At 50.3% G+C, this 11,672-nt stretch overlaps 2 long non-coding RNA genes across 3 annotated transcripts; one reads left to right on the forward strand and one right to left on the reverse strand.

The window, feature by feature from the left end:
- Positions 1–912: 912 nt before the first annotated feature.
- LOC115274188 lies at positions 913–11,222 on the reverse strand. 2 transcript variants are annotated; one of them, XR_003901129.1, is made up of 4 exons: positions 11,078–11,222; positions 8,286–8,398; positions 1,855–1,890; positions 913–1,095 (listed from the first exon to the last, which is right to left on the reverse strand). It is a non-coding gene; the product is annotated as an uncharacterized LOC115274188 (long non-coding RNA). The 2 variants fall into 2 exon arrangements; XR_003901130.1 differs by having other exon boundaries at positions 8,273–8,398.
- Positions 6,552–10,512, forward strand: LOC115274189. The gene is made up of 3 exons (XR_003901131.1): positions 6,552–6,706; positions 9,671–9,885; positions 10,126–10,512. It is a non-coding gene; the product is annotated as an uncharacterized LOC115274189 (long non-coding RNA).
- Positions 11,223–11,672: the final 450 nt, after the last annotated feature.

The raw sequence follows: 11,672 nt of genomic DNA on the forward strand, positions 1-11,672 counted from the left end.
AGAATAGAAGGGTGGTTAAGAGATCTGGCCCTGGGCCTTCCAGGGAGCCCCACTGCCTGGGCTCGGATCCCAGCTTCTCCACTTACTAGTTGTGGGAACCTCTCTGTGCCTCGATTTCCTTATCTGTAATATGGGAATATTGTTGCTGTAAGAGCAGAAAAACATTTGGGATTAACAATGTCTGTCTGTGTATCAGAATGACAACAGCTAACTCTTACACAGCACGTGCCAGATGCCAGGAACTATTCTTTTCATGTATTATGTTATTTCGTCTTTACAACCACCCATGAGGGAGGGGTTGTTCTCTGTTTTTAAAACAAACAAGGAGCTGCCCCTGGGTGGCTCAGTCGGTTGGGCATCTGACTCTGGATTTCAGCTCAGGTCACGATCTCACAGTTCGTGAGTTCAAGCCCCGTGTCGGGCTCCTCGATGACAGCATGGGGCCTGCTTGGGTTTCTCTCTCTCTGTCTCTCTCTCTGCTCCTGTGCATACACACAGGCTCTCTCTCTCTCTCAAAATAAATAAGCATTTAAAAATAAAGTAAGCAAGGAAAGGAAAGTTTAAACAACTCATTCAAGGTCATAAAGCAAGAAGTTGGAAGAACCAGGAGTGAGACTTTGGCAGCCTGGCCCACATCCACGTTCCTCCAGTCACGCTGTACTTCCTGACGAGTGACAGAGACTTCATCAAAGACGGGAAGAGTCTTGCCCCGGGGCAAGTGCTATGCTCCACTCTGGAATACTAAAGAAAGCCATGTCTGCAGGGACTTAAAGACTTAAAACAACCAGATGCTATCAGCTTTGTTAACTGAGGATGATCAATGCATCTTTTTTCCCCTCAAATACAGAGCATCGGTTTGGATGATTCTGGCTGCAAGCAACAGGTGACCCAACATTTGCTGTCAACAAATGATGACTTCAACAATTATTATTATTTACATGGGAGTTCAGGTAGCCGCGGTTTGGGTAACAGGCTCAGGAACATGGTTAAGGAATCCGGATCTTTCCCACATTCTGTTCCGGGATCTCTGGGACGTTGTCCACAGGCCAACACCATCCTTGGATGGCTGCCCACCTTTCCAGATGTGAAGAGTGTCTGAAAGAGAGGAGACAGGAGCGGTCGTCCATTCTCGGGTGTTTTCTTGATCTCTGAACTCATTTGCTTGAACCTTCCGAGAGACTTCCCTCCAGGGGGTGAGGCTGCCGGGACTGGCCACTTGGAGTTGACCGGGTAGTGGGGAAGCAGCAGCCCCGCTTCTCTGTTTTCCTCTACTTCCTCCTGCGCGAAAGGCCGTTCCCGTTTCTGACAAACTATTTGTATCAGTTAGGACTCATTTCGGTTGCAAGTAGCAGGAAATCCAAGAGTGACTTAAATGAAGATAGGTTTGTTTTTCTCCCATCTCCAGAAGACCGGAGGCTGGCAGTGCAGAGAGCCAAGGTGCATCAGTCACTCGTTCCAGGGACCAGGCTCTTTGTGTCACCCTTCTTGGGGTCGTCGGCTCCCTGGTTGTCACCCACGAGCTCACCACCCTCCGACTCTAAAGAGGCAAGCTTCTCCTCCAGGTCGGAAGGAGAGAGGAGGAGCCAGGCGTGGCTCCTGCGTCACAGAAGTGAGAGGCCATTTCTGCGAATGCGCAATCTGCTGGGTTTCATTGGCCGGAATGGGGTCACGTGGTTCGTAGCTGCAAGGGCGTCTGGGAAAGTGAGTATCTAAGCTGCGGGCAGTGCAGCCTTGAACACATAGGGTCCTGATGGGTCGGAGGGACAAGTGGACGCCTGGAAGGCAGCATGTGCCACGCCCTTCTTCGCCCCTGAGCTCAGCCTGCACCCCCATTGTAAGTCTTTACCCACTTACCCCAAGCCAGTGGGCTGCACTTTCGCTTCCGAGACCCTAGAGTGAAGAAGAGGGAAAAGGGATGTAATGAAATACCCGACGTGCACCTTCTCGGCCATTCCTTCAAGCTCTCTCAGGCCGTGTTGACCACGCTTCTTTGTTGGTCAGAGAAACTGAGGCTTGGAGGGTAGTAATGCGGGCTTCAAGGTCACAGCTAGGTATGGCGCCTAGCAGGAATGGGAACCTGGTGTCCCCCCCACACCCCCAACACAGGTGCATGCCCTCACCTCCTCCACTGTTCCCAGGGGTCAGCCTCTCTGCTCCCCGCCCAGCCACGCTGCACATCCCTTAGGTCCGGAGCAGTGCCTCTGAGGCCCCTGTGCTCCCACACAGGGGCGGAGCACCCCCCTCCACGCTGGCCTCCTGGCGGAGGAGAGGAGGGACCCCCGTAAGAGCCTCTGCGTCCAGGAGCCCGAGAACATGGCTTCTAATTGCAGTGAGAGCATGAAGCTTTTAAGTGGACACCGAGCTGCACCAGACGCGAAGCAGACCCTGAGCATTTTTCTCCTCCTCCTCCCCTCCCCTGAGTTCTGCGGGGGGATAGTTCATGGGAAGTTGGTTAATTGGAACTGTCCCTGCTGCCCCAGTGAGAAATGGGACGTTGTACACCATGTCCCCTGGAGAAAGTCCCCCATCTGTTCGCTCTGTGAGGATAATTACGTGTATAAATTACCCACCTCCTCATCTCTCTCCAGCCTGGGTGAGAGAGGGGCTGTGCTCGGGATGAAAGCTCCCGAGTGACCTTTGAGACGGGGGAGTATGACTAAACCGGCTCCTGCATCGCAGGCTGCCCTGAGCACGACTACAGTATCGATTTTGTATTCGAGGGGGTGGGAACAAGACGCTTATTTTGAAATATGCTCTGTGATGAATCTGCGATTTGGGAAGGGTGCTTCTACAGTTACTACTGTTGAACTTGATATGACTTCCAGCAACAGAGAAAGTCACTGTCACTGGGTTTACTTGTACCTCTTATTACCAAGAGCAAAGAGCCCAGGCTGAGAGGTGCTCCCCACCAGAGCAGTGCATAAATCTCTCTGAACACCTTGGCTGCAGATTGTGTCACATGGAGTTTTCTCCACCTGGGGAAGCCTTGGCCGGAAGTGGGGATATTTGGGAGGAGTCTGCTCCTGCACTGGCCAGCGGTAGTGCCTTGGGCACTTCTCTTCCTCTTCCAGGGCCTCCATGCTCCCCCCTCTGGAATGGGAGGAGAGATTTAATTTCATTTGCCCCCGTAGTAGGGAGAATAAGGCTCCCCCGCTACCCAAAGACATCTGTGTCCTAATCCTTGGAAACTGAAGACACCAGGTTCCATGGCAAAGGGAAATGAGAGTTGTGGATGGAGTTCAGCTGTTAATCAGCTCATCTTAAAAGAGGGAGGTGATCCTGGATTATCTGAGTGGACTCGTGTCGTCACAAGGGTCCTTGCAAGTGGACGAGGGAGGCCGAAGAGGGACAGCCAGAGAGATGGCACCTTGAGGAGGATTCGGCCCTGATGTTGCCAACTTTGGAAGAAAGAGCTGAGAAGCCAAGGAGGCTGGTGGCCTCCAGAAGGTGGGGAATTTGAGGACACAGAATTTCCTGCCCACACTTCAGTTTCCGACCTTCCAGACTCATTTCGGAGCCATGACTCTGGAGCCAGGCTTTGCAGAGCGTTCTGCATGCCAGGCCATTTGAAGAGCTTCTCGTGCATTGATCGCTGAGTGTCTAGAGGAGCATGAAAGGTAGGGATTACTACTGCAGCCCCCATTTGGCAAATGAAGAAACCGAGGCCCAGAGGAAGAGCCGGGGTTCCAATCCTTTGGACCATCAGCCCATCCCCTACTCTCTGTGCAGACAGTGGAGATTTCCTCAATCTTACATAAGTGCAGTGCAAATACAGCATCCAGTTAAGGTAGTCACAAGTCTCAGTTTGCCTGGAATGATCATTAATGACACCCCATTTCTGCTCAGTGGGGATGTAGTTTGGGGGGTAAATCCCATAGTCCCAGGAGCGTGTTGAGCCCTCCCTCCCAGGGCTGACTCAATCCTCAAGGAAGAGGGTGGAGGCTAATGGGTGAAGGAGTGTCCGTCAGGCTGAAGGAGTATGTAAGGAAGTAAGACTTGCCTTTGAGTCTGGTTCTAGGGCCATTTTGTTGTCTGACCCTGGGGCGACCAGAGCCCACACAGTCCCCAGCCCTGGGCTAACATTTCCTGGCTTTGGTTTTGCAACTTTTCCCTTATGGGCTTCCTTGAGGATCCCTAAGCATGGTCAGCCACACACCTGTCTCAGGGTTCTTGCTCTTAGCCACAGAAATCCCCCACCTCCTCCTAGACCTAGCTCTGTGCGCCAACGTCAGTGTCTCAGAGCCTTCCTGACTTCTGACTCCTCCCCACATGTAACTAATTTGTTTCCTTTACTGTTCTGCATAAATCCGAACACAACCTGACATATTATATATGTTACTTCTTTATCCTGATTCCCTGTCACTCCACTGCAGTGCAGGCGCTGAAGGACCAGGAGTTTGCTCTTTTTTAAAAAACTGCTGCATCTTGGTACCGGCAGCAGCGATGGCCATAGACTTGGCACTTGATGAGTGAATGAATGAATGAATGAATGAATGAATTAGTGGATGAAGTCAGACAAGAAATGATATCTTGACATAAATTTGTAGACTTGAGAAACAAATTGGGGCACCTGGGGGGCTCAGTTGGTTAAGCATCCGACTTCGACTCAGGTCATGATCTTGTGGTTCGTGTGTTGGAGCCTCGCATCGGGCTCTGTGCTGACAGCTCAGAGCCTGGAGCTGCTTCCGATTCTGTGTCTCCCTCTCTCTCTCTACTTCTCTCCCACTTGTGCTCTTTCTCTTTCAAAAACAAATAAACATTAAAAAAAAGAAACAAATTAATTTGAGAGCTATTGGAAGAAAACTTTCACATTCACATACTTTTCCTTTGAACTTTCTGCACTTATTGTCCTGTTTACAGATTATCCTAATAGTGTGTAAACTTTCACTTATTTTTTCCAAGACGGAAGGTTTCTACATTTAATTTGGCCATGCATCTGGAATGTATTTTGATGTACATAATGAGATATGGAACGGATTTAATATCTTTATCTATATTAGACACTCACAAAGTGTTCTGAATGTCATTTATTGAATAATCTTCTACCAGAAAAAATGGAAATGCAAACTTTATCACGTTGCAAAGCCTGTCTTTTCCCGAACGTTCTACTGAGCTCTGTGGCTCGGTTCCCAACCAGCTCCACGCTTCACTTATTACAATTTGTGAGGGTCTCTGGTAGAGCTCACGCCATGACTTCTTTTTTTCAAAAAAAAAAAATGTTTCTATGACTTGCCTTTCCAAATTCACTTTATGCCACATTCCTCGTGGTGACCTCTGGAGCTTCATGTTTTATAGATTGAAGAAAGAGGCAGTAAATACCTAGCCAATATTCACTCCCTCCAGGAATATGCTATGCATCGTATCGTCTCTTTCTTTCCAAAGTTTTACTTCTATGGATCGCAAAGACTTGTTATTACATCTAAGTGCTCTATATAATTGCTGTGGAAAATTGGACTTGTTTCTGGTTTGGGTTTAACTGCTGATTTTTATTTTTTATTTTATTTATTTATTTATGCTTTTTATTTTATTTACTTATTTATTTGTTTTAATATAATTTATTGTCAAGTTGGCTAACATACAGTATATACAGTGCGGCCTTGGTTGTGGGGGTAGATTCCTGTGGTTCATCGCTTACATACAACACCCCGTGCTCATCCCAACAAGTGCCCTCCTCCATGCCCACCACCCCATTTCCCCTCTCCCGCTCCTCCATCAACCCTCAGTTTGTCTTTGTATTTAAAAGTCTCTTATGGTTTGCCTCCTTCCCTCTGTGTTTGTAACTATCGAATCCTCCTGCCCTTCCCCCATGATCTTCTGGTAAGTTTCTCAAGTTCCACATATGAGTGAAAACATATGGTATCTGTCTTTCTCTGACCGACTTACTTCCCTCAGGATAATACCCTCCAGTTCCACCCACATTGCTGCAAGTGGCAGGATTTCACTCCTTGGCAATGAGAAAGAATAACTACTTATTTTTAATACAGAGGGCACATTAATTTGTGAATCTCGATTTTGTTCCATCAACCTTTTTTGTTAGTCTTCTATCGACACCAGATCTGGTAGAGCAGGTTCCTCCTAAAATCCCTTCCTTTTTCAACAAGTGTCCAGGCTTTCCTTACCTGTTCTTCTCTTTATAGGAATCTTATAATTGACTTGCTTGGCTCCTTAATTATATGCTGATCTCGTAGCTCATTGGACGTCTGGAAACAGTTATGATCTCTGAAGGTTCTAGTTGATTCTTGGAGGTCTTCACTAAGTAGTTGGTCTGCTGATGCGGTTTGTTCAAATCCTGCCCTGTCTCACTGTCACCCAAGTGTCCGGGTGTTAATCACATGCTGTCCTTTGACCCTTTGCGGTCACTCTCCTGGACCTGACTTATACCCCTTTCTTTTCAGCAAGTCACGCATTTACGTCTCAGCTCCACGTCTTGCTTGTAAGGATCTGTGCCTCCGGCCCTGCGCTGCCTCCACTGCAGACTCCCAGTCAGTAACTGCTGGCTCGATCAGGCCAGAGAGCAGAAGGAAGTCATGTGTGAGCTAGGGTCTTCCCCTCGTGTCCTGAAAGAGCTCTGAGTCCAGATGTTTTCCAGGGGATTCTGCAAACAGCCAGCTGGGATTTGGCGAAGGGACCCGTCCTTATGAATGTCGAGCCTCATTCATACAAGGTTCTCGGGGTCCCCGGCGGTGTTCTGAGGACCTTGCACAAGGTAATTCGTGTAATCCTCACAACAGTCCTATAAAGTGGGTACCATTTCTGCTCCCCTTTTTCATGTGGACCTTCTAAGCACAGAGCGTTAGGTCACTTGTCCAAGGTAATGAAGTTGGGATAACAAAACTGACCGAGCCAGGATTTGAACCAAGGGGGCGGGTCTCCGTGGCTCATGCTTCGAACCACCACACACCGCACCCGTGGGAGGGCAGCTGCCGCAGATTTCCTCGTTGCCCCATTAGTGCGAAGTGCTGGGGCGGCCTGCCAGCCCTGACCTATTGGGTGCCGAGCGGTTTCCAGTTCACCGGCAGAACCGGTCAATCTATTCTAGTCTCCATTCTGTGCTGCGCTCTCCGCAAATAGCCTGCGTGACCTGGCAACCGAGGTTTCTCCGGCCTCCGGGGCCCCGCCGCTGAGCGGGGCTGAAGAAGACACTGTGTGACTAGGGCAGTGTGCTCCCACGGAACCGGGTCCCCCTGTAGTGTGGACGATTACATCTGCGGGGCTCTGGGGAGAGGAAGGATGGCCACACCCTTGTTCCTAGGGAGAGGCTGTCCTGTCCACAGGTTCCTGGTCGTGTCTGTAGGCTCTCGTTTCCTGCTGCAGGATAAATGGGTGGCAAATGGCCTCCCAGGGCTGTTTCCGCAGAGCAGGCTGACCCCACCGGCCACTCCAGGCCTCCAGCTGGCGGATTTTTCTAATGATTCCGATTTCCTATTGTGGAACATTGGAGAGAGGCAGGGTCTTGCTGGTCGAGGTCTCCAGCGCCATGGCTGGAAGAACTGGGGGCGTTTTGTCCAACGTGGTGATGGCCCACAAGAGCAGGTCTCCTTCCCCAGAGGGGTCAGTGCTGATGGAGGCCAGTGGCCATTGTTAGTCTGCGGCTCCCAGGCAGTGGTCAGCCTGGACCATAATAGAGTCACAGAGAGGTCGGGGTCTCAGGGGTCAGATCCTTCATCCGTGTTTCTGTAGACAAGCAAACGGCTCAAGACCACACAGTAAATCCAGCCTGGGAAATTAGGGAGGGGCTCTTCTTTTCTTAAGACTGCCTGCATCTCTCCCTGGGAGATCTCTGGCTGAAGGCATTAACATCTCCTCCATTGATACGTGAAGGCCAACACTCCCCTGAGCTCTCATCCCGTGCATTTAGTGGCCCTGACACACTAACGCAGCTTACCCGAATGAGACTCATCCGCCCTCTCAGTCAGTGTCTCCTCTGGTCTTCTCCATCTCGATCAACGGCCAGGCCATGCTCCCAGGTGCTCAGGACCCGAACCTGGAAGTCATCTTTGCCCCCTTCCTTTCCCTCCCAAGCCACATCCGATCCCTCGGGAGCTTGTACGGGCTTGATCTTTGGAAGATATCCTGAGCTCCTTCCTCCGTGGGCCCACAGTTCGTTGTAGGCTCTTCTGCTGATGAGCAGGTTCCCAGAGATGGCGGAAGCACCGGGAGCCTCCCTCTCGGGTTCTAGCCTTTGTCCCAAGCCCAGATAATGATATTCTCTGTCTGTTTAATCCCAGGAGATTCAACACCCTCACCATCTTCCCGCCCAGCCCCAGTCCACCTCTCCTGCTCACTGGTCTGTTTGTCCTCAGCCATCCGGTCCGTCACGGAGGCCCAAGGATGCTGGCGTCATCTTTGGCTCTCCCGGGTGTAGGTTAGGATGCTTTGGGCCTCAACTAACAGCAACCTGCACAAACAATGATTCATAAAAAAGAGTCGGGAGCGCGGCTTCAGGCATCGCATAGTCTTGTTCTACAAACAGGACTCAAAGGGCAGTTCAGGGAGCAACCTCTTTGTACCCGTTCTTTTTATAGGGATATAGACCTTTTCCAGGGGTTCCATCACATGTTTTCTTAGGTCCCCTTGGCCACAGTGAGGTCACAGGCAGGCCTCACTGCAGGGGGTCGGGAAGTATCGGGCCCAATGGTTGGGCTGGTCAGGATTGGTTTTGGCCAACCAAGGCTCTTGCATTTTCCGTAAAAATGCTCAGGGATTTGTTGGCAAGAAGGGTGGAGATGGCTGTTGGGTTAGCGGACATCAGCACCTGCTTCACTGTCTTCTTTCATTCCCAACATGCTGTCCTGGGTCCTTTGTCATTTTCTAAGCCCCACCCCCGCTTCCCCCACAATGCCTTTGCCATCTCTGTTCCATCCCCATCACTAATGCCTTGACTCACACGGCGCTGGCTCTCACTTCAACCGTAACATCTGCCTCGAGCTAGACACACCGCCTCTGGTCAGTCGTTTCTCTCCCAAAAGACTGACACCGCGATGATAAGTCAGTCACTCCAGCACCTGATTATCTTTGGTGGCTGCTTCTTATCTACCAAGTTCGATAGAAACCTCCTCACATGGATAGTCAAGGCCTTCCACAATATGACCACTGACAACGTAAACCCAGCCCTGTTTGCAGTGAGACCCAGGAGGGGATCCGAGAAAGAGAAAAACAACCATCCCAGCAGCTGGCAGCTGGCAGTTAGGTCATGATGTAGCCAAATCATCAGGAATGATGCTCAGAGAATACGAATAGGTCCAGCAAAGCCACACCATGACCACGCGTGAAGAGAGGCAGAGAGAGAACCCAGAAATGATTGACAAGTCCCTTTCCTGCTAACGTGAGCAGTGGCTGCCTCTTTGCCCCCAAAGACATGAGCCCTGCTTTCCTCTTTCTGCCTCTGAGATAAAAATATTTAGGTGCCCAGCCACCAAAGTGTCCCACTTCTTGACCCTGCTCCTTAACCCCCCTCGTGGAAGGGTTCAGCAGAAGCCCAAGCCCCACAGAAGCATGGGCTTGTCGTGGGGTCTCCCCGGGTGCAGGGGGCTGGACAAATGGAACCGTGGCTGTAGCCGAATTCCCAGTGGTCTTTGGTTGGTGGGATTCACATCGTGGTCTAACCCTCCAACTTCATCCCCCTCGGTGCCCCAAGACCTCCTTTAGAACTCAGAGCATTTTTTTTCAGATTCGCACAAAATTCTGACCATGCCTGTGGATGCAGGAGCCATTGGAGGACGGAGAAGATGTGTTGATCCCATGACTGACCATCGATATGGAATAGCCACAATCTGGATTATGAGAGACTCTACGGGTCATGCAGCCTGGGACTGTCACACGGGGATTCTCGGGAAAAGAGATGTGCAAAGGAAACCTTAGAAGATGCCAAGATCGACCACATCAGTAATCAGCTCTAGGGTCTGAGGAGGCCCCTGGGGCGGCGACTCGATGGAGATGGACGTGGTGGGGGAGGGTGACTCACCCTGTGAGCCAGAAGGGTGGCTACTTCCGGAAGGAGGGTAGGGATGTCACCAGGATGTGGCCATGGAGGGGCTGGGGGCAAAGTGCTATTTCTTGACTTGGTCTGGCTGATAAGGATGTTATGAGGATGCATTTTTGTGTGTTTTTCTCTCTCTGCCACAGTTGCATATCCTGGTGAACATGGTGGCTGACCAAAGGTGCGTGTATGGACGGGAGGAAGGTTTCACACAAGAAGCCGGCGGGTGAGCGAGAGCTGTCAAGGAAAGGGTTTCCTTTCCTCGGAAGGACCTTGTGCTTGTCATTAAAGCACCTGGCCAGATTGAGATGGACAGATATATGGACAGTTACTGGAAGCAGTGTAGCCCGGAGCTACTTCCTGACTGCGGGGTACTTGAAGCGGACCAAGCTGTCAACCCAACTCGTCGGGTTTACATTGCCCTAGGAGCTGGGCCACCAAGACCACCCCTCCCCATCCCCGACACACACATCTGTCCTCCTCACTTCTGAAATTTATGTGAAACAAGGTGTCCCATTTGTTGGCGCTCAGTATCCGTTTGTGAAATCGAATAATCTGTCTTGACTCCTTAAAAATGTCCAGTTCGTGGGACGCCCGAGTGGCTCAGTTGGTTAAGTGTCCAACCTTGGCTCAGGTCATGATCTCAGAGTCCATGGGTTCAAGCCCTGCGTCAGGCTCTGTGCTGACAGCTCAAAGCCTGGAGCCTGCTTTGGATTCTGTGTCTCCCTCTCTCTCTGCCCCTCCCCACCTCAAGCTCTGTCTCTTTCTCTCAAAATAAAGTAAAGATGTAAAAAAAATTTTTTTTAAATGTTCAGTTTATAACGTAAGGGATCAAGGCACGTAAATAATTTCAGGGAAAAGACAGTCACCAATTGCCTCTTCTACATTTGTTTCAGCACATGCCACACCTAGATTGCAAGCTAGGTGTGTGTCTCACAGAAGTCTGCTTTGGGGCAGTTAGAATCCTATTTTCCCACTGACTTTTGTTTCCATGTCTGACACGCGTCAGTTACCTTCTGCTCCGCTCGTTAGCTCTAGGGTTTCCCAGGCCTGTCTCCCAATATGTTTTACCCTCTTTAAAGCCGCATTTCCACTGACCAGGGGAGCTGTTAGAGCCGAGGCCCCTAAGCAGATGTCCTGGTGTCCTGTTTATAAGCAGCCATCCATTTTGAGCCGGTTTCTTTGCCGGAAGCCTGCCTGTGGCTTTAAATGGGCTCCCCAGCCGTGGGCTTGGGAAATTTGCAGCCAGCTGCGCTAGGAGTGAATTATGATGTCAGGATTCCAGAATTCCTAATGAATTCTCCTGTGCAGAAAATGCCATAACTCCCCTCCCCCCAGGGCACATTTCTGGTTGATAAATGAGCAAAGGCCTGGAAAACTCTATGGCTTTGGGGGAATAAAGAAGAGTGAGATTGTTTCTGCATTAAGAAATCACTGCGCTCCAATCATTTTATTGGTTAAGAAAAGAACGATTTCATCTTCCATTTATTTACCTCCTCCCTGCTCCTCCCCCTGCAAAATCTCCCGCCAGATTTGGACCTCTACCCCTCCCTCCACCTTCCTCCCTGCTGATTGGCCCCAAGAGAGAAAATCCAGCCTTGTCTTTTAGGGTATAGTTGTCTTAGCTAATTGGGACCTATTTTAAATCGCATGTAGTTTTCATGAAATAAATCTGCAACCCCCATAAATGTCA

Source organism: Suricata suricatta, chromosome 12 (assembly GCF_006229205.1).
Source record: "Suricata suricatta isolate VVHF042 chromosome 12, meerkat_22Aug2017_6uvM2_HiC, whole genome shotgun sequence".
Lineage (NCBI taxonomy): Eukaryota > Metazoa > Chordata > Mammalia > Carnivora > Herpestidae > Suricata > Suricata suricatta.